The sequence below is a fragment of the Stenella coeruleoalba genome (assembly GCF_951394435.1).
Source record: "Stenella coeruleoalba genome assembly, chromosome: 9".
NCBI classification, from domain to species: domain Eukaryota; kingdom Metazoa; phylum Chordata; class Mammalia; order Artiodactyla; family Delphinidae; genus Stenella; species Stenella coeruleoalba.
This window is the reverse complement of record NC_137155.1, coordinates 88,394,344-88,416,100: the sequence shown is the minus strand read 5'-3', so window position 1 is coordinate 88,416,100 and position 21,757 is coordinate 88,394,344. Positions and strand designations below refer to the sequence as shown.

At 39.0% G+C, this 21,757-nt stretch overlaps 1 protein-coding gene across 1 annotated transcript in view; it reads right to left on the bottom strand.

Moving 5' to 3' along the window:
- Nucleotides 1-20,983, bottom strand: part of CHRM2 (cholinergic receptor muscarinic 2) — an 800,456-nt gene extending 779,473 nt beyond the window's left edge. The window contains exon 1 of the transcript XR_013829691.1: nt 20,851-20,983. The gene's annotated coding sequence lies outside the window, so the exon portion shown is untranslated. The remainder of the gene's footprint in view (nt 1-20,850) is intronic.
- Nucleotides 20,984-21,757: the final 774 nt, after the last annotated feature.

Here is a 21,757-nt window from a genome sequence, read left to right as displayed (position 1 = left end):
AGGATGACTTGGAAAATCAGGCTGGGTTCCATGAGTATGAGAATAGCACGCCAAATAGGGAGGGAAAAAACAGGTGAAGAATAGTGTCCAAGAAACTCCAATATTTTCAGGGCAGGCAAAGAAAGAGGAGTCCATTAAAGTACTTGATGAGGATAAACTGAAGAAGTGGGAGGAAAATTATGAGAACAATGTCTGGGAAACCATAGAGAGGAGTGTTTCAAGTGGCCAGTCAACCATAGCACCAAATACTGCAAAATAAAAAACATACAGTAAATAAGATGAGATAGGTCTAAATATTTCCATTGAGCATAGCACAAAAGAAGAATTTGTTTCTAGAATATTAGAATTTTCCTCCATAAAGTTTATTTTTTAAGCATAAAACCCTGTCTAATACCCCATCTTAACGCCAAACACATAAATTCAAACACACACACACACACACACACATTCCTGTTGATGCCTCACTAAAAATGATAAATATTCAAATAGGTAAGAGGAAAAAACAATGCGGTTTTCATTTTCATAAAGATCAGTGGACCAACTGGCTCCAATGATTTGGAAAGAAAAGCAACTAAAGCATTCAGCCACAAAGCTAAGGGTTAGGGCATTGTTAACTGACAGCAACCTGGCCATTTTTAGAACTAGACAGGTTTTCCAGCTAATCAAAAGTGAGTTGTCTTCATCAGGTAAATCTCATTAAATCTAAATTATCTCACAGTATAACTTTCACTAAATTTGAAGACCTAAGGCTACTGATTAGAAGCATTATGCCAAAGGAAAAAAAGAGAATAATAAGTCTGAGCAATTAATCATTATTTGTAAAGCATATTATATTCACTACATCATGAGGTAGGAAAGGTAGGTATTATTAGTCCAGTTTCCACAAAAGGAATGGAGCCGAAGGTGGCAACATAATGACAATAACAACACAAACAAGAATCTTAGAGGAAGAGCTCTAAATCACAGTTAGGTTTTCTACACATATAAACAAATCTGAATTGCTGATGAAACTGTATAGATGGACATGCATAAAAACAAACCACTTAGGGAAAACACTAAGTGTTGGGCTAAAGTTGGCTCACACTTGCCAGTCAGAGCCTATCGTGTAGATTTCTTTCCAGCGCTGTGTTCAGTGACATCATGCTGGTATTTTGAAATCAGGCTTAAGGGGAGTATTTTTCCCAGCTTTATTAAGGTATGACTGACAAATAAAAATTGTATACATTTAAGGTGTACAATGTGATGTTTTGTAGAATTGTAGAATGATTACCACAATCAAGCTAATTAAAATATCCATCACCTCCCATGGTTACCTTTTTGTGTATATGTGTGTGTGGGGGGGGGGGTGTGTGTGTGTGTGTGTGTGCGTGTGTGTGTGCGCGCGCGCACGTGTGGTGAGAATACTTGAGATGTGAGATCTCTCTCAGCAAATTTCAAGTGTAGAATACACTGTTATTAACTATGGTCACCATGCTGTGTGTTAGGTCTCCAGAGTTATTTAACTTATAACTAAAAATTTGTACCATTTAACCATCCTAATCCTATATTCTAAATGAACCCACATCTAAAATTCCCTCTGATTTATTTACCCTCCCCTTTGAGAATTTTACAGGTAAACTTTATCATAATGCTATTATGGAAATAGATGCTGTAGGACCAATTCACTGAGGAACTCAGGCCTCTGGGGTGCTTAATCGCACATACACTATGATTGTCAGGGGTAGTTCCCTTGTTCACAGGTAGTTTGTGTGAAGGGAGATATATATATATGTGTATATATATATATAATATATATATATATAAAACCACTGACACTATCTGTTCACTATACTCATTGGTTTTTTGCTCCCAAAATTCAGAAGTATCTCAGGGGTATATAGTTTCCAGAAAAAATTGTAACACTAACATGTAAAATTTGCTTGAATTACCCCGAATATATTATTTAACTTTGCTAATTATTTTGCATTCTTTACCTTCATTTGTTCCCAAATGCTTCACTGTTGCTCATTTTCCCCGCTCTCTTTTAAATTTTCTTTTCTACCATACCTCCACTGCCCTGCAATTTGCTTTCCATGCCCCAAACTATCATCTCTGTTTTAAACACTATTAAGATCAGTTTTAATGTATTAAAATATTCATGGAAATAGAAACATAATCTCTTTAATACCAAGTAAGTCCTGTGACAATGGCCAGACTTGGGGAAAACATAATTAAGAAGTCAGCTAAAGAAGTTTCCAAGGAAATTAGTTTTAAATAGATGGAAGTAATTAATCAGTAAAAACAAATACCTGATGGAAGGAGAGAGGTTTCCCTAGTGATTAGAAAAGAACAATTAAGGCAGGATTCGGGATAGTGACCAGTGTGCACCCTGTGTGGTAATCTCTCCTTTCTGGCCTTTGAGGGGCTAAATAGAGTATAAAGCAATCTTCCCATGATTCAGATAAATACGGAGTAAGCATGCTGAATATAGGACAGCAGGACTGAATTGCCTGTAGAGACTTTCAGTTACAGGAAAACTGTAGGAACTTTAACACTGAGAATGGGTTGCTAGGGGTCTCAGAGCCATGAATAAGCCTCAAACAAACAAGGCAATATTGAGGGTACATTGTTAAACTCAAACACAGGTACAGAGTCAGTGATGGATTAGGTACATTTTAGAAAAAATAAAATATTAGTAAAATAACTACTAACTTGTGCCAGGTGTATGTGTTAATTTAAAAACTGGCTTAAGCTACATCATGTTCATGTAAATAAATATGTTAATAGTAAGCAAGATTGCTGGTATAAATCCAATTATCCATGCCTCTGAGAAGCCCAACGGTTCAATTTGCCATTCAAATAATAGAGGCGATCAACTTTGGCTGGGAGCAACTTATGTGAACTGCAGCTGTACCCATTCTCTTATGTTCTTACCATTTTACTTTCTAGCATGTGATATGACATTATGTATCCTTGCCTTTCTACCACACATCCTCCTCAAATGTTAGCTTCTTGAGGGTAGGATTTTACCTACTTTATTCACTGTTATATTTCCAGTACTTGGAATGGGCGCTTGCATGAAAAAGGTTTTCAATAAATATTAGTTGAATGAATGAGCTGTAGGCATAGTAATAGGATATTAAAAACAATCTTATATATCCCATCTTTTGCAATCCCAAACACTTAAAGCAATGGCACCATTCAACCTCAGCTTCACGATTCCCCATTGCTGCTGCACCTTACCTATTCTTCATTTCCATCTTGAGTTTACTCATACCCTTTCTCAGACTTACTCTCACACCAAATTCAAATCGTTTTTTTCTACTACTTCTCTCACAATCAAAAATCATTTGGATAACCTGGAAAGTCATTGGTTGAGGAGTACATAGGTAAAATTTCCCTATAATTACAATAAAGAACATCTTCCTAATTCCTGTCTTCCATCAATCAATTTAGAAGGTGTGTGAAATATCAACTAAATGTGAGTATTATGTAAGGTACTGGGGATACAAGGAGAAATGGATATCTGCGTTTATCAAGATCAAAGTAATATGAGCAGCGAGGTTTACCTGACAAAGTAAAGCGCTATAAACTCATATTCTAACAGCAATCTTGAATTCTAACCTTGAAAATTTCTTGTTTTGTGACTTTAGATTCTTTTGCCTTCTTTCTCATGTTTTTCATTTAAGAATTGTATTGCATAATGCTAACTTGCCTCTTCATACCATTTTATATGACTACCAACCGCAAACATTCTGATCATGGAAACAGGATAGTAGACTGATTCATCCTCACCAAACTTCCAATTTACATACCTTTATTGATATAGACTGAATGTGTCTTCACAAAATGCATATGTTGCAACCTATTTCCCCAGAGTGATGGTACTCGGAGGTGGGGCCTTTGGGAGGTGATTAGGACAAGAAGGTGGAATCCTCATGAATGGGATGAGTGCCCTCATAAACACAATCTCAGGAAGCTCCCTTCCCCCTTCTATCATGCGAGGGCACATAGACAGCTATCTATGAACGAGGACAGCGCTCACCAGACACTGAAACTGCCAGCAACTTGATCTTGGACTTTCCAGCCTCCATAACTGTAAGAAACAAATTTCTGTCATTTATAAGCCACCTGGTCTATGGTATTTTGTTATAACAGTCTGAACAAACTAATACATATAACGATGTAAAAAAAGACAAAATCTGGCATGAATCATACAGATAATATCTGAAATAACAGAGTAATACATCTAATTACAAGTTTCATAATTTAAAACTACTTCCTGAGGCTTAGGACTCAAAGATTGCCTTAAAAGCACACTAAGCTGTAACTGCTCTGACCTTCTGGGATCCACGTTCTGAACCAGAGACATATTAGCTTTTCTCCCTTCAGACTCTTGGACTATGTAATGCAGAATATAAAATGCTGATATAAAAGATAAGTGTTGAGAACATGGTAGCCCTGGGTCTAATGACACAAGACAAGAACAGAAGAAATAAAAGGAAAATTAATAGCCTTTTGAGGAGCATCTGATAGAAGGGGAAGGAAGAAGGTTGACACAGAATATGTGAAGAAAAGTGACACATACCACCTGACCACTGCACAGAGAACTTGAGAGACACTGCAAAGAGCCCAGGTGAGTTCAGTAGCCTTGAACCCAATGAATGCCTGTTGGGTTTTAGAAACTGGAGTACATTTCAAGTTGATAACTGGGAAAGAATAAATTCAAGAACCAATATGGACAGTGAGAGGGGCTAAAGTATTCCAGAAACACTATTTATTATCAAGCTCCTCTTTTTAAAATTAATAAAATAGAAAGGGTATCAAATTTGGAAAAGTGCTTAGCATAAGCAAAGTACTTATTTCACAAAAGTAAGTTTTTATTATCAACTCTCTGATAAGAGAAAAATAAGACAAAGACAAAGGCATGTTGTGAAAAAAATAAGTGAACTGAAAAAGGAGCTAGCTTTAACAAGGCAACACCGTAAGGTCGTTTAAAATATAATCATAGAATTAGAATCTACAAAGGGGGCTTCACAGACAGAACAAATCCTACTGAAAAGAAAATTAGTGTATGGAGTACAAACTTGAGAAGTATTTCAAGGATACAGACCAGTATATTTAAGGTACAAATTATAAGATAATGAAGATTATTATTATAAAATTGAGTATGTTATATGAACGTGAAAATGCACGTAATCCCAGAAGGAAAACAAAGCCAAAAATATGGACTGGGTTAAAACCACAATTTATATTAGAAGCAGATGGCCTTAGCTTAAAGAAGATGGGCCTCTGCAAATTGAAAGAGCCTACCCTGTACCAGGTAAATCAAGAAAATGCGTATCAGAGCATAACCTGGTAGAATCTTAAGAGAGTTGATGAAAATAATCATGTAAGCACCTAAGCAGGAAAGAGACAGTCATCTTCAAAGGAAAAAATAATTTTCAGGCTAAACTCAGACTTCTCCACACCCCAACCAGATGAAATAGAATAATTTTTAGATGAGAATAACTGTGAATCAGAATAAGCTGTTTTCATTTGTTTCAGCAAAAGGAAGGCATTCGTGAATATGTAAGGATTCAGAGAAATCTTTAAAAAGGATGAATAAAACTGGTATAAAAGAATTCATAGTGATCATATGGACTTAAATATCAGTCTTACTCATGGGAAAACAACAGATATACATACAAAATAATTGTTAATAGGGAATATATATATTATTAAAATAACGAGTGAATCTACCAAAATCTCACTTAAGCTAGCCATTATTGGAAACCAGGAAGAAGTAAGAAAAGGACAAATTATTTAGGAAATAAGGAAAATCCAAAATTAATTTATTAATTGTTTTATATTTTGCAAAAAGAAATGTTTTTGAGGTTTTAAAAAGTAAAGGCATCCATTAGTAAAATTTAAAACAGGATGTATAAGAAAGAACGCTTAACTTCGTATAAATAAGTCAAAAACAAGTTATAAAAATAAATGTTAATAATTTATATTATTAGGAATCAAACTCTCCTTAATTGACTTAAAAATAAATCTCAACTACATTTCCTCTCTTAATTTTGCTTCTTTGTCCAAAATTAATGGGTCATATTTGTGTGGGTCTGTTTTTGGTTTCTCAATTTTTTTCCATTGGTCTATCTTCTACCCCTCCACCAATGCCAGACTGTGTTAATAACTATAGCTGTATAGTAGACCTTAACAATAAGAAGAGTGATTTCTCCTACTTTACCTTCTTTTTCAAAACTGTTTTGGCTATTTTAGGGCCTTTTCCTTACACTATAAATTTTAGAATAAGCTTGTTTATCTCAACAAGAAAATCTACTGAGATTTTGGTAGAAATTGTTAAACCTGTATGTCAATTTAGGGAGAATTTGACACCTTTCTTATGTTCCATCTGAATGCATGCACTTTTAAAGCATCAATTCAAGAATTCATTAATAAAATTCAAAGGTACATAATATAACTAACAAAATAACAGATAAATATACTTATAGGTGAAACATTCATATAAATCAACACTATTTTTCTCAATATACTAAAAAAAAAAAGAAACAAACAAAACACCTGAATAGGACAATCCACAGAAGGTTTAAAAACCCAACTCCACTAATAATCAAAAAAACTCAAAACTAAACTAAACTAAAATAATAGTTCATACCTACCAACTCGACAAATATTTTAAAGAAAAATATTCAAGGCTGAGTTATGAAAATGAAGAGAGGCAAGCTCTTAATCACTTTTATTAAGAGTATCATTGGTATAAGTCTTCTACAAAGGCATGTGGGAATATCTACCTGGAATCTTAAAAAAGGTTTGTCCTTTATCCCAGTATTTACATTTATATTTAGAAAACGGTCTTCATAAAAGTAATCAGAAATGCAGTCTACATTTTATATACAAAAAAGTACATCGCGGGCTTCCCTGGTGGCGCAGTGGTTGAGAGTCCGCCTGCCGACGCAGGGGACACGGGTTCGTGCTCCAGTCCGGGAAGATCCCACATGCCGCGGAGCGGCTGGGCCTGTGAGCCATGGCCGCTGGGCCTGCGCGTCCGGAGCCTGTGCTCTGCAATGGGAGAGGCCACAACAGTGAGAGGCCCGCGGACCGCAAAAAAAAAAAAAAAAAAAAAAAGTACATCGCAACATTGATTATAATAGTAGAAAGGAGGAAAAACTAAATGTCCATGGATAGAAAATCTTTAAATAAATGATGGTACAGCCATATGATACAGTATTATGCAACTGTTAATAAATTATGTATTTGAAGAATTCAGAGGCATGATTATTTACCATATGGTACTGTACTTAAAAAGTTATATACAAATACGTGACTGTAATATGATTCAAAAAATATTTGGAAAGTATATTTTTATATAGAAAAATAAACTTGGGAAATATACAAAAAGATTTGTCAATGTCATAAAATTCAAATCATTTTTCTTTTTCTGCTTCTCTCTATGGCTGTCTCTGCAATAAGCATGTATTCATTTTATAATCAGTAAAGAATTTCTTGATAAAGTGTCAAGTTATTTTAGCCATAGGCCTCATTTTCCTAACTCCGATGATAAGCTGATGTTGCAGTGACCTACTCGTGAAGTCCTTCTGAGGGTGGCTGTGTGATGGTTGTGTGATTCCCTCAATATGTAGAAATATTTTTCCTCATGAACAGTTTTAGGAATGAACTGCTGACCACAATTGAAAAGAAAGACTAGAATAAATCATCACTTTCTAATGCTCAAAGCCAATGTGAACTTCCCAGCCATTTCTTTTTCTTTTTTTTTTTTTCGTCTTCTTAGTCATTTTGGATGCTGCTGACCACCTCCTCTTTGCTGAAACTTCTCCCCTGACGGCCCTGACTCTACTCCCTCTTAGCATTCCTCCTACTGCATTTGCTCCTCGTCCAGCTTTTGGGCGCCTCCTCTTCTGAAGTCTGTTTCTCAGAAGCTGGCGTTTTCCAGAGATCAACACTGAGTACTCTTCACCTCCCTTACACATTCTCCCTGGGCCATTTCACCCACACCAACCTCTAAATTCTCATGGCTTCATTTACTACTAAGTCTACAGAGCCTAGAACAGTTCCTTAGACGCTGGAAGTATGGTCCTATCTTATTTGACACTCAGATCAGATTTCTTTTTTATTATTTATTTTTGGCCGCACCACGAGTCTTGTGGGATTTTAGCTCCCCAACCAGGGATCAAACCCGGGCCCTCAGCCGTGAGGGCTCAGAGTTCTAACCACTGGACTGCTAGGGAAATCCCCCAGATCAAATCATTTTTTAACACTCTCCTCCTCGATGCAACAAAATTATTTTCAGTAATCATCTCAAAATAATTAGTAGTAATCATTATTTTCTTGATTTGCTTTTAATTTTAATACAATGCACAATGAAGAATAAATTTGCATTTTAAAACACTATTCAGGGGCAGGGAGTGGGGAAAAGAGGGAGAGATTGGTAAAAGCATACAAACTTTCAGCTATGAGATGAATAAGGTCTGAGGATCTAATGTATAACATGGTGACTGTAGTTAACACTGTATTTTATGATTGAGGTTTGCTGGCAGGGTGCAACTCAGATGTTCTCACCAAAAAAAACAGGAGAGGGGACAGATAGATATATGAAGTGATGTATGTGTTAATTAATGAGATAGAGTAATCCTTTCATAATGTATATGTGTGTCAGGTCACTGTGATGTACAGTTTAAATATCTTACAATTTTGTCAAATATACCTCAATAAAGATGAAAATTTTTAAAAATTAAAAAAATTTTAAAAATTGTTCAAACTGAGTAAAATATTACAGATATGAGCTAAAATTCAGACTTAACAATTTCACACTGTTTTAAACTGAAACACAAATGTAAAAATTCCAAGTGTCAAATGCTATGGCAGAACTGGTATAACCCAAGTTCTGTTCTTCACCTTCACAATTCACTGTGCCAGCACTGTTTACATCTAATCTACTGTTTAAATGCAAAAATATGTAGCATCAGAGAGGACGAAGACAAGAACCCATACGCAAGTGTAGCTCAAGTGATTCCAAACAAATAACTTATTCTTGAGACAAAAGCATGTAGCTGAGTTCCCATGTGTCGGGGGACGAATGTATAACAAGGAGGTCTCTGAATTAATTCCCCCATGTAGAAGACAATGTTTGTGAAAGATAAGAATTAAAATGTGCTAATTCGAAGCTTGCAGATATATTGCTAAAATCAATAGTAACTGCAGCAATTGTTTAGAATTGAGATTCACAAAAGATTTTTTCAGGGAGCAGTATTTCATTACTGGCATTGTGGCACTGAGGATAATAAAAAAAGGTCAACTCAATTCAGCTGTACTCTGTGCAGACACCGCACCGTCTGATTGCCTACACCCTGAGCTGGCTGTTGTTAGGCTGGTATTGGCAATAGGTATTTGCTAATGGCTGAATACATTTATCACATGATTCTAAGGCTGCTTCTTCAGCTGAGACTTCTCTCCTAAATTCCAGGCCTGTATTTCTGTCACCTGACTTCACCTGACCATCCCACAGGAACCTCAGTTCTGTGGCCCAAAAAGTACTCCTTTTTCTGCTCATTAGTGAATGGCACCAAATTCTACTGTCTTGAACCAGAAACTTGAGATTCCTGTCTCCTTATTCCTCCCAAACAAACACAAAAGCTGCCTATTTTACTTCGTAAACATTTCTAGAATCTGTTCTCCACCTCCCCATTCTCACTAACCTGGGCTAATTCTTCGTTTGATCATTCTGCCCAAGACCATCACAACACAAACTGCTCAGTCTCTCTACTTCAGCTTTTCTTCATGCTAATCTCCCTGAACTTCCCTAAGCCCCTCATCTTGAAAAGGGGATATTAATCCCTAGTGCAGAAGATTACTGTGAGGATTAAATAACATGTGTAGCATCTGGCCCATAGAAGATTTCAAAAGTAATGTGAGTTTTCCTTCCTAAAATATTGCTTGGCACTCTACTGCCTCCCATTTCTGAATATTTTCTCAAAGCAATTATATTTTGAGTCTGAATTGATGAAGCACCATTTTATATGCATAAAAAGCCAAATTACACAGATAATTTTAGTTGTATAAATGCAACCTAATTCAAAGTATTCCCAAACTCATTTATTCATTTTTATCATAGCAACAAACACTTACTGCTCATTACAAACAGACCAAAGTAAGGTCTGATATTGACATAGACACATATAGACACAAGAAAACATCTACATTCTCAAGAAATTTATCATTCTATACACACATATAACTCACAGTGATGTATTCATGAGAAGTGCTAAATGAATGCTACAGCCATGCTTGAGAGAGAAAGACAACTCACCAAACTGAGGCAATCAGAATGCTATTTGAGGAGGAAGAGAACTAAGATGTGACATAAGGAAAGGTATACAGTAGTCCCCCCTTAACCTCAGATTCTCTTTCCACAGTTTCAGTTTCCCACTATCAACCACACTCAGAAAATATTAAATGGAAAACTGCAGAAATAAACAACTCATAAGTTTTATTTTGTTTTTTCTATAAATTTATGTATTTATTTATTTATTTTGGGCTGCTTTGGGTCTTTGTTGCTATGCACGGGCTTTCTCTAGTTGCAGTGAGTGGGGGCTACACTTTGTTATGGTGCACAGGCTTCTCATTGCGGTGGCTTCTCTTGTTGCAGAGCACAGGCTCTAGGCTTGCAGGCTCAGTAGTTGTGGCACATGGCTCAGTAGTTGTGGCTCGCGGGCTCTAGAGCACAGTCTCAGTAGTTGTGGCACACGGGCTTAGTTGCTCCGCAGCATGTGAGATCTTCCTGGACCAGGGCTCGAACCCGTGTTCCCTGCATTGGCAGGCGGATTCTTAACCACTGCGCCACCAGGGAAGTCCCTGCAACTCATAAGTTTTAAATTGCCCAGCGTTCCTAGTACTGTGATGAAATCTCACGATGTCAGTGCCATCCCTCCCAGGATGTGTATGATCCCTTGGTCCAGCGTGTCCAACCTTTAGTCACTTAGTCGCCTTCTCTGTTACCAGACTGACTGTCATGACAGCTGGTGTTCAAGTCACCCTTATTTTACTTAACAAGGGCTCCCAAGCACAATTCGTGATGCTGGCAATTCAGATACGCCAAAGAGAAGCCATAAAGTGCTTCCTTTGCACTTCCCCTGCGGTCCAGTGGTTAGGACTCCGTGCTTCCCCTGCAGGGAGTGCAGGTTTGATCCCTGGTCGGGGAACTAGGATCCCGAGAGCTGCACGGTGAGCACACCCCCCAACCAAAAAACTGCTTCAAGTCAGAAGGCGAAAGTTCTCAACCTAATAAGAGGAAAAAAATGGTATGCTGGTGTTAAGACCTACAGTAAGAACGAATCTTCCATCCATGAGACTGTGAAGAAGGAAAAAGAAATTCATGCTCGTTTTGTTGTCACACCTGTAAGGGCTCAGTGTGGGCCGCCTTAAAATATGACACAATGGCATATTGATTATTTTGAATTGAAGTTGTTTGAGATGCAGCCGATGCAAGAAAGAAAATCTGCCTGACTCTCCTTTCCATCTCCCTGAAAAGAGGGAAATAAATCTCTCATGTGAAAAGTGTACCCCCTGCATCTGGAGGTAGAGGCGCCCTTATCATCAGGGATAGGGAGTTCAGAGGCCAGAAGCCTGTATATAAACAAACCTTGTCACTTCTTTAATCTTCTACCTCAAACCCAAACTCTGTTTATTCACTTATTAAGCACCCAAACCTAAATTTCTTTACCCTGTCAATTCCTCACAAATTTATTGTTGCTTTGTCTAAAAAGTGTAAAAGCTGCCTAGTCGGGTCATTTCTATGGGACCTTCGTGCCCATGAATTAAAATGTGGTTTTTCTTTCTCCTGTTAATCTGTCTTGGGTCAATTTTATTATTAGTCCAGCCACAAGAACTCAAGAGGGATAGAGGGAGAAATCCGCCCCCAACACACCTCCACTGCAAAAGTTATGGCCACAGTGCATAAGCGCTTAGTTAAGATGGAAAAGGCATTCCATTTGTACAATAAGATATTGAGAGAAAGAGAGAGACCACATTCACATACCTTTATTATGGTATATTGTAGTAATTGTTCTAATTTACTATTGTTGTTATTAATCTCTTACTGTGCCTAATTTATAAACTTTATCATAGGTATGCCCGTATAGGAAAAAACATAGTGTATACGGCGTTCACTACTATCCGAGGTTTCAGGCATCCACTAGGGACCTTGGAATGCATCACCCGCAGATAAGGGAAAACTGCTTTACAGCTATACTCAGGTAGGAAAAGGAGAGATAAGGACAATTCTGATACAAAAAGAAATCACAAAGTTATGAGACAGGAATTCTAATGGGACAGACAGCCTCTCTTGAAGAGGACATAGAATTCATGAAAAAACATAGCAAGAGTAAGATTTGGAAAAAAGACTGAGAGTGAGTGGAGAAAATTAAATGCCAACCGAAGGGTTTTTCTTTGAAAGTAATGAAGTATCGATATAGAAACTTAGAGCCTCCTATCTAGTTGCCCTGCATTTGGTCATCTCCCTATATAATCTATCTTCCACTTAGCTGTCCTTGTGACCTTTCCAAAACCCACACCTCACTATGTCATGTCATTGTTTAAAACCTCCTTCAGGGTTCTCAAAAGGTGATACACAAATGGCCAATAAGCACATGGAAAGATGTCCAACATTACTAAGCATTGGGGAAATACAAATCAAAAGCTACAATGAGATACCACCTCACTCCGATTAAGATGGCTACTATCAAACAAAACAAAACAACAAGACAGGGAACAACAGCTGCTGGGGAGCATGTGGAGAAATTGGAACGCTTGTGGACGGTTAGTGGGAAAATAAAAGGTACAGCCGCTGTGGAAAAGAGCAGGAAGTTTCCTCAAAAGATTAAGAATAGAATTACTACATGATCTATAAATTCCACCTCTGTATACAACCAAAAGAACTGAAAGCAGAGTCTCCAAGAGATATTCACACACCCGTGTACATAGAAGCTTTATTCACAACAGCTAAAAGGTGGAAGCAATTCAAGTGTCCATCAATAGATGAATGAACAAAGGTGGTATATACATACAATGGAGTTATTCAACCTTAAAAGGGAAGAAAATTCTGACCCCGGCTACAACAGGGATGAACCTTGGGGACATTGTGCTAAGTGAAATAAGCCATCACAAGAATACAAATGCTGTACGAGTCCACTCACATGAGGTACCTAGAGCAGTCAGATTCATAGAAACAGAAAGTAGAATGGTGGTTGCTAGGAGCTGGGGGTAGCAGAAAATTTGGGAGTTGTTTAATGGATATAGAGTTTCAGATTTGCAAGATGAAAAGAGTTCTGGAGATTGGTTTCATAACACTACTAAAATGCACATTTATAAAATGGCTAAGATGGTAAATTTAATGTTATATGTGTTTTACTACGATTAGAACTAATTTTTTAAAATCTCTTTCATGGGCTTCCACCAACAGGATAAATTTGAAACCCTGCAGAGCCATGTACAAATCTCTCCATGGTCTGACCTCTTCCTTCTGTGGAAAAAGAAGAAAACATAACAAAAAGCATTAGGCTATGCTTGAGTTTCAGGGGGAAAAAAGTTAGGTATCATTTTATTTTCAAATGTATCCTGCTGTGAGGAAGTAAAGAGTGGAATGACTCTTATAATAAGAAAATCATAAACTATTTATAATCTTTGAATACAGTGCTCCTTTAAGAGACACTTAGTAAAATTATTCTTGTGATGGCTTATTTCACTTAGCACAATGTCCCCAAGGTTCATCCGTGTTGTAGCCGGGGTCAGAATTTTCTTCCCTTTTAAGGTTGAATAACTCCATTGTATGTACATACCACCTTTGTTCATTCATCTATTGATGGACACTTGAATTGCTTCCACCTTTTAGTTGTGAGGTATTTATAATCTTTGAATACAGGGCTCCTTTAAGAAACAGTAAAATTACTGTTTACATCAATGGATGCAATTTTTGAACCATCATTAATTTTCACAATAGCCATTGTTTTATGACTTAAATAATTTACTCAAACAATGTTTCACAAACATTTAGAACTACGGATCTTCTAAAGCATCTTAATGTGTATAACAAGAAAGTAAATTAAAAAGTTTATTAACACTAGGAGAATTCTTATCTTCTCTCTGCATGTCCAAAACTTGACAAAAGTCTTCAATCTAGCTAGTAAGCACTTTACTGATTAAAAGCTTATCTCCATTTTTAAAGGGTGAAGTCATATTTCTGATCCTCAATTTCCTTCTAAAAAGGAGCATGGATGCTGTGCTAGCTCAGGCTGCCAGAACATAATACCACAGACAGGGTGTCATAAACAGCAAAAATTTATTTTCTTACACTTGTAGAGGCTGAGATGTCTAAGGTCAAGATGCGGCCAATTCAGTTTCTGGTGACAGTCCTCTCCCTGGCTTGCAGACGGCTGCCTTCTCATTGTGTCTCCACATGGCAGGGAGCACGGTCTTGTGTTTCCTTTTACAAGGACACTAACCCTATCAAATCGGAACCCCATCCTTATGACTTCATTTACCCTCACTTACTTCCTTACTCCAAATACAGTCACACTGCAGGGGGAGGTTAAGATTTCAACATACAAATTTGGAGGAGGTATATTCAAACCTATCGCTTTTCCTCCAATTTCTCCCCAGCATAATCTCTCATCATCAACAACACAGCCCATCCCTGGACCCTGTAGTCCAGGAGGACAGTTGAGTTGAGTTGCCACTCTTCTGAGCTCCCAAAGGGTTCTGTGCATGCTCATAAAATATCTCTGACTGATTTTTATTTCAATTTTGGCCAGTTTGTGTGTTTTCTGCAACAGAATATAAGCCACTAGAAGACAAGAACTATTGCTTCTTGATGTCTGCATCTCCAGAACTAGCATAGTACTTGCCACTTAGGAGGTATTCAATAGTGCTTATGAAGCAGAATGGAACTATTAAACTTAATGATGAAGGGACTTTAACAAAGCTGTGTTTTACGAACATTAATCTATCCAAAATGTGCAGGATGAGGTGGTGTATTAGTTTCCCATTGCTGCTATAACAAACTACCACAAGCTGGATGGCTCTAAGCAACACAGATTTGTTCTTTTATAGTTCTAGACATCAGAAGTATGAAGTCAGTTACACTGGGCTGAAACCAAGGTGGCAGCAAGGTCAGGCTCCCACCAGAGGCTCTAGAGGAGAACTGTTTCCTTCCTTTTCCAGCTTCTGGATCTGCTTTCCTGACATTCCTTGGCTCAGGGTCCTTTTCTCCGTCTTCAAAACCTGCAGGGTAGCATCTTCAAATATCTCTCTCTGCTGAGATCGGCACATTGCCTGCTCTCTTCCGTGTGTGGTAAACTCTCCCTCTGCCCCCTTCTTATAAGGACCCTTGTGATTACATTGAGCCCACCTGCATAATCCAAGATGCTCTCTCCCTTCCAAGATCCTCAACTTGATCTGCCAAGTCCCTATTACCATATAAGGTCACATTCACAGGTTCCAGGGATTAGGTAGGACCTGGCTATCTTGGGGGCGGGGGAGGGGGCATTATTCAGCCTACTACACATGGGTAGAGTGGCAACAGACTAGTTAGGAAGCTACTAATAACATCTGCCACATGCTTCCCACTTAGCTGGACTTCTAGTCCTAGATTTCATAGATAAGTTTGTATCTATCACAGGACTCCCATATCCCAATATAACACCATAAGCTCTCTGACAATATCTGGCCTAACCATCTGTGCTAAGTGAATTAAGGCATTGATCAATGACCCAGTGAATTTATTCCACAAAGCTAATCTGTTTCAATTAAATCAAATATTATAAAAATTAAACTACTTTTCTTAAATAAAACTTTTTCAGTTGAATTATTTGGGCATTTATTTCAACTCATTATTCAGCTCCACAATAGATCCTAAGAGTTCATCATTTTAAACCAGATGGGAACCAAGGCAATTTCCATTTTGTTCAAGCCTTGCACATAATTGGCACACCACGAACCATAAGTGATACTAACGGTAAAGCCAGGTATTAAAGCAGGCAGAAAACTAATAACCAAGCGGCTTTAGACATTTATCTGGAGGTGATGACAGATGGTTCCTGTCCCTGGGATACCTCCAGGGTAGAGGGGTTTATCTGCAGAGTTGACAAATAAACAGATCATATACGACTCATATAAAGCCGAGTTTCTTAATTACAGACTAGTAAAATGTCTGCTGGCACAGTAGGGCAAGTGGAACTGCTCATGACAGGATGGCATTTGGAGGACAACAGCCTCAAATAGACCACAATGCAAGAGCGAGAAGGGACTTTGAAGGGTCCATCCCCAAAAACAGCAAACGCTGTCAGGCACACAAATCCGCCTGCCGAGAAAGAACTGTTCCCAGTGTGAACTGTGATCCTCACATACCGTGCTGAGATACACTCACTCTTTCAAGTTTTCTGCCTTTCAAACAAAAGGCAGAATTAAATCTTCTGAGGTTGCCACGTGTTATCTGTGATTAGCCTCACTTGGTGCTGAATAGTCTATTTATCTACAGCTTTTAATCAGCTACACAAATGACAAAAAGATGAACTCAAAACACACACACACACACACTTGCCTCTTATCTGAATGGACAGATGCAGAAACATACAGCACAGAATAAATTACAGCAAAATGAGCTCAAGATGAAACAAGCCCGGGGGAAAACATTCCAGACACAGTAAAGAATGTGTTGTCATCAAAAATGCCAGGACTCTGCCCTGATCCCCTTTGGAGGGAGAAAGATACTTGCAACCTCTCTTCAGGCTCAGCCTGGGACACAGGGTGTATGAGTCTCCCCAGGCAAAAAGCTGCCTGGGTCCCCTGGAAAAGATGGATTCTCTTTGGTTCTTGACCCCAGGAGCCTACTGAGGCCATAGAGGGAAGGAACAACTAAGGAAGAGAAACCTCTGGAACAAGTTTCATCTTAAAAAAAAAAACATGGCTCTCAGTTTTTGAAAATAAAACATTAAAGGCAATTGATTTCCTTTCATTGTTTTTCTAGCAGTCTCATTTACTGCTGAAATGTGATTTCCTATCAACTATTTCTGCCGGTTAATATCCATCAATATCAGGCCAACACAAACAGTTGGGGAAAGAGGGAACAAGCACAGCAGTGCAGGGCCTCAGGGTCACAGGGTAAGTGGTGTCCATAAATGTTCCATGCTCCCCAGTCAGAGAGGAGGAGAGGTTCATCAGACAGCACCTATGTGTTAAATCACCCAGGCCACAGAGAACCACCGTGTCTTTGATCTGGTGTTAATACTATCTCAGAAAGGAGGAATAGTTCTCAGACTTGAGTAAATAATAAGGACTGGGGCTTCCCTGGTGGTGTGGTGGTTGGGAGTCCACCTGCCGATGCAGGGGACACAGGTTCGTGCCCCGGTCCGGGAAGATCCCACGTGCCGCGGAGCATCTAGGCCCGTGAGCCATGGCCGCTGAGCCTGCACGTCCGGAGCCTGTGCTCCGCAACCGGAGAGGCCACAACAGTGAGAGGCCTGCGTACCGCAAAAAAAAAAAATAAGGACTGTGCTTGGTGATGGTGATTCTTAATTCCAACTCTGCCAGCAGATGCCAATGGCAATACACCACTCAGCATCTTCCACAGTCTCTACAGTAACAGCCTCAAATAGATTTTCATAAGACGTTTTATTTTCTAATGTTAGTTTTATTATGTTAATGAGTAGAGTATTGCTGTTGACAATACTTCAACTTTTATTAAAAATAAAAACTATGCACTATGTGGAAGCTGAATTACTGGAGACTAGACACTTCTCTTATTCACTCTTTTCAAAAATTCTCTGCTTCATGTCATCACTAAGATGGCATAAACCCCTTGAGGGATTTTTTTTTTTTTTTTTTTGCAGTACGCAGGCCTCTCACTGTTGTGGCCTCTCCCACTGCAGAGCACAGGCTCTGGACGCGCAGGCTCAGCGGCCATGGCTCACGGGCCCAGCTGTTCCGCGGCATGTGGGATCTTCCCAGACCGGGGCACGAACCCGTGTCCCCTGCATCGGCAGGCGGACTCTCAACCACTGCGCCAGCAGGGAAGCCCGAGGAGGGATATTTTTATGCTTTTTTTTTGTGGTGTAGCTCATTGAGTCTAACACAAAGCAGATGCTCAATTAAAAAGAAACATTGTTAGTGAAATTAAAGAGCTCTACCATCTAAGAAATATAATATCCATGCATATGAATTGAAATGTGTAACTGAGTAAGAAGCAATCCTACGTGTTGTTTAGTTACAACAACTCATTTTATAAATGAGAAAACTGAGGCTCTAAGATTTGAAGTGAAAAATTTTCTAACTAAGGTGGCTCAGTTTGCCAATGATAGACTATCTATTCTGAGCTCGTATCAATTCCAGAATATTGAACCCTGTTTTAGATTCCACACTGAAAAGAGAAATTGATATTCTAAATTGTGTCTAGAAGGATAAATGGTCTTGAGATAATATTTTGCAGTAATAGTTCAATGAACTGGACTGTAAAATCTAGAGAAGAGATGCAATGTCTGTCCTCAAACATTTGGGGGGCTTCCCTGGTGGCGCAGTGGTTGCGAGTCTACCTGCTAATGCAGGGGACACGGGTTCGAGCCCTGGTCTGTGAGGATCCCACATGCCGCGGAGCAACTAGGCCCGTGAGCCACAACTGCTGAGCCTGCGCGTCTGGAGCCTGTGCTCCACAATGGGAGAGAAGGCGATAGTGAGAGGCCCACGCACAGCAATGAAGAGTGGGCCCCGCTTGCCACAACTACAGAAAGCCCTCGCACAGAGACAAAGACCCAACACAGCAAAAATAAATTAATTAATTAATAAACTCCTACCCCCAACATCCTAAAAAAAAAAAAACATTTGGAAGCTCATTCTATCTAAGAGCAATTAAGTTTGTTATTGCTGGGAATGCAAACCAGGACCAGTCATTGACCTGGATGAGAACTGAGCTACAGTGTAACAGATCTTCTCACAAAGTGATGACCTCCATTTTCCTAAACATTTTCCAGTACAAGCTTGATGTAAAATGTCAGAATCAAATGGCTAACCACTGCAGCCAGACACTGTGCTACAGGCTTTAAACACACCACATCCAGCTCTTACAAAGGTAGATATCACCCTCATTTTATGGCTAAGAATCTGAGACTCGGAGGTTAAGAAGTTTAGCCAAGTTACACAAGTCATAAAGCACAAGAACCACAAGGAAAGTCTGCAGAATTTCAGAGATCATCACACCGTTGAGAAATATGAGGACCATAAACAGCTCCTGGCTCTTCTGAACCAGTCTTACCAGGATCGAGTATCTGAGATTAAACTACAGCAGGAGGTAAATTCCAGTCAATGCCAAATGTTGACACTGAATCAATAGTAAGTAAATCCATAAAAGAACATGGAAAAAACAAGTGGCAAGACCAGCATTCAAACCTAGATCTTTGAGACTCTAAAATCCTAAGTCTTCCCACTATTTCAGATGGCTGCAAGGATGCCTTGTCCTTTGCATTCCTGTCGGCTCTAAAATGCTTCAATTTTGAGATTAGGTACCCAAGATAAAATATACAACGCTTCTTCAAAAAAGTAGGAAAAAACCCTTGCCCCCCCCCCCAAAAAAAAAACCCACAGCATAAAAATCTCTAACTATAATTACAGGGATTACTGCAACTCAATGTGTATAATGAACAGATAACTCTGATTCCAGTATGAGTCCAATGCAACGAGTTTATTTTATTGTACTCCCTTATCTATTTATAAAGCTTTCAAAATTAAACAGAAAAAAATACTTAAGGATGTACTCTTGACTGCGCTTACAAACTTAAGCTTAATCCGTCTATTAATAATATGTTTTTATTAATCATATTACCAGATTTCCCTTCCCTGAACTGACAGAGGACATAAAATAAACTTTGGTTGTATCAGATCTCAACCAGTGTCTGTGGTTGACTCATCTTGGGGTAGCTCATGGGACAGAAAGGCTCCAATAACAATTACTTTTTTTTCACTCATTCTGCTTTTTCTGGATAAAAGGATTTATTTTAATACTAAAAAGAAGTCATTTACAGATTAACATTTGATTTTATCATAATAACCTGAGCAACTTCACTTTCCTAAGGACTTTCCTAATGCATGGAAAATGGCTTGTCTGTTTCTGGTTATACTGAAATCTTTCCATACAGTTTTCAAGTAATCCTTGTGTAGGAAATAGGATGGCATCTCCTTTTCAAACACCACAGACACCAAGAAATTAACTTTATCTAAGCCACAGCCTTCTGTGAAAATTAGTGAAAGCTATGGCTCTTATTCCCACAAAAACTGACATAACACATCTACACAAGATCTTGAAAACAGTTCCTTACAGTGCATCAGAAAATTTTCTTCTCATAAAATGAGGGGAAAATCTTGAGCTGAGTTTCTCTTTTCTGACAGCTAGCATGGGCTGCTGTCTCCACCCTCTCCCCAAAAACCTACCATGAAGAAACTATAAAAATAGAATATATAACATCATCTCTGATGGTCTGGACCACTGTTGGTTCACAACCTGGCCCTATAGTCAGGAGGCAAGGAGACGCTGAAGAAAGAGGTAAAGCATTCCAGATTGGTAGGAGGCAGGCTGCATAAAAAAGGGAACTTACCGGGCTTCCCTGGTGGCGCAGTGGTTGAGAGTCCGCCTGCCGATGCAGGGCACACGGGTTCGTGCCCCGGTCCGGGAAGATCCCACATGCCGCGGAGCGGCTGGGCCCGTGAGCCATGGCCGCTGAGGCCTGCGCTTCCGGAGCCTGTGCTCCGCAGCGCGGAGGCCACAACAGTGAGAGGCCCGCGTACCGCCAGAAAAAAAAAAAGGGAACTTACCTATGAGGCTTGTCTTAGGTGCCGCAAGAAGAGTAGATCTCTGGGCCGCCCGCCAGAATCTCAAAAGTTTACAAAGAGGCCCTAACGGGGTTCAGCCACCTATTCAGCCCAGGTGGTCTCAACAACACCTTACTCTCTCAAGTCTGCTTGAAAATGGCTCCCACTTCAGGAACGGTGGGCAATGTACCTTCCAAGGACAGGGGAGGGGTGAAGAGCCTCGCATTGCCCGGATGCAGCTCAGGGTTCATCTTCTGGTCACGTCCTCTGCATGACCTCCTCCCAACAACCAGGGGCTATACCTATAGCATCTTTACAAGCAAACAGTAAATAGCATGACTTTTCTTCCTATTGTGAGGATGATCAATTGCATATGTTTAAATTGTTCGTTTCAGTGACTCAGCATCTTTCTACCAGCCAACTGCACGATCAAGGGTAAACAATGGCAGTAGGTTTTTTTCAATATGTATTTAATCACACTGCATTTTCACAGAATCTTTGTTGTCACAAAAAGAAGATTCTTACCTTTCTAGGAGCAATTCTCTTAAATACCAATAATTATTATATCCCTATATAGAATTCCTACTGTGATTTCTAGATAGGGCAGCATACCTGGTTGTGAACTCCAGGGTACCACTCTGAAGCTAGTATAATACCTGTTTCCTTATAAGTAGTTTTAAGAAAGGAACTTATTCAATTTGTTTGTCCTTGCTTTGGTTCAAAATGTCATAAGATCCTCATTTGGTGTCTATTCTCTCAAATCCTCTGATTTGTCTCATGAGATCTGTAACAATTTAGTATCTGCCATATAAACTATACCAAAAAAAAACCTTTAAATATTCTGCAGACCAAGATTCCTGATCATTGGCCATGTGACAAAACTCTCTGTATCTGGGAAGGGATGGGATTG